Here is a 1996-nt window from a genome sequence, read left to right on the forward strand (position 1 = left end):
TAATAAAAATATACTAAAAACTAACTAGATCATACTAAAAACATACTAAAAACAATGCCAAAAAGCGTACAAATTATCCGCTCATCAATCTCAGAGTTTTAAGTGAAGCTCAAATTCTAATTAGATGAGCGGGGCTAGTAGCTTTTTGCTCCTTAACAGTTTTGGCATCTCAATTCATCCTTTGAAGCTCAGAATGATTGACATCTATAGGAACTCAGAATTTTAGATAGTGTTATTGATTCTCCTAGTTTAGTGTGTTGATTTTTGAACATAGCTACTTTATGAGTCTTGGCCGTGACCCTAAGCACTTTGTCTTCCAGTATTACCACCAGATACATAAATACCACAGACACATAACTGGGTAAATCTTTTCAGATTGTGACTCGGCTTTGCTAAAGTCCCCAATTTGAGGTGTCCAGAGTTCTTAAGCACTCTCTTTTTGCTTTGGATCACGACTTTAACCACTCAGTCTCAAGCTTTTCACTTGGACCTTCATGCCACAAGCACATGGTTAGGGACAGCTTGATTTAGTCGCTTAGGCCAGTATTTTATTCCTTTGGGGCCCTCCTATCCATTAATGCTCAAAGCCTTGGATCATTTTTACCCTTGCCTTTTGGTTTAAAGGGCTATTGGCTTTTTCTGCTTGCTTTTTCTTTTTCTTTCTTACTCTTTTTTGTCTTTTTTTCACTGCTTTTTCTTGCTTCAAGAATCGATTTCATGATTTTTCAGATTATCAATAACATTTCTCTTTGTTCATCATTCTTTCAAGAGCCAACAATTTTAACATTCATAAACTTCATTATCAAAAATATGCACTGTTCAAGCATTCATTCGAAAGACAAAAAGTGTTGCCACCACATAAAAATAATTAGAATTTTCCTTATTGAAAACTTGAAATAATTGCCTCCTTACTCTAAAGAGAATCTACTATTTTATTCATGTTTAGTGATGATGAAAGGAACAAATTATAGCTTACTTGGAGATAAAAAATAAAAATAAAAATAAGGACCCTAATTACTAATACTCATATAATTCTTAAGATAGGTTTCTAATAATAAAATTTATCACAGACTTAAGATTAAGACTCAACAACCTTTATTTTGGGAGATGGATGCTCCTCCAATCTGTTGAAATAGGCTTGTGAGTGTGGTTGAGATTCATGTTGATGATATGACTAATAGGTATATGGTGGTGGTTCTTGAAAATCACAAGGAGATTCACCATAGCCATTTGATTGGTATGCATCATAGAATGGGTCTTCTTTATAGTGCAATGGTGGAGGTTGTTGCCATGAAGATTGATTATATACATACGGCTCCTCCCACCTTTGGTTGTCCCATCCTTGATACATATCCTCATTGAAGCTCTTATTTCCTACAACATAGTGAGAACCAAACTCATAGCCAAAGTGAGAATTCATGATAGCAAGAGAAAATGGAAATAAAATCAAATAAGAAACAAGAAAATTAGATCCTAGAACTAGCAAGAACTAACAAAAGCAAACATATTCACACTATTCACATATATCCAATAACCAATAACATAACACCATTGCGATTCCCCGGCAACGGCGCCATTTGATGATTTGATTTTTGATGGTATAGAATTTCACAAATGAAATCTCGTCGAAGTATACTTTCTAAACCAATCACTAATCCTTTCACACAAAAAGTTGTTTATCACTAGTACAAATCCCTAAAATTTATGAACCGAAGTATTCAAACCTCGGGTCGTTCTCCCTAGGAATTACAATAAAGTGTCTTGTTATTGGTTATGAGTTATTTTTGGGGTTTTGATAAGAAACATGAAAGATAAATGGCAAGAAAGAAAACTAATGGCTAAAAAGGTCTTGGCAAGATTTAGTGGTCAGGGATCTCTATCCTAATTACTAACCACAATATGAGAATTGGCAAGGATTAATCTCATTAAATCATCCTCTAACTAGTAGTAAAGGAAAGTTAAATGAGATATATCAATCCAAGTTCATAGGTCCTAA

This window comes from Arachis duranensis, chromosome 5 (assembly GCF_000817695.3).
Source record: "Arachis duranensis cultivar V14167 chromosome 5, aradu.V14167.gnm2.J7QH, whole genome shotgun sequence".
In the NCBI taxonomy this organism is placed as follows: Eukaryota; Viridiplantae; Streptophyta; class Magnoliopsida; order Fabales; family Fabaceae; genus Arachis; species Arachis duranensis.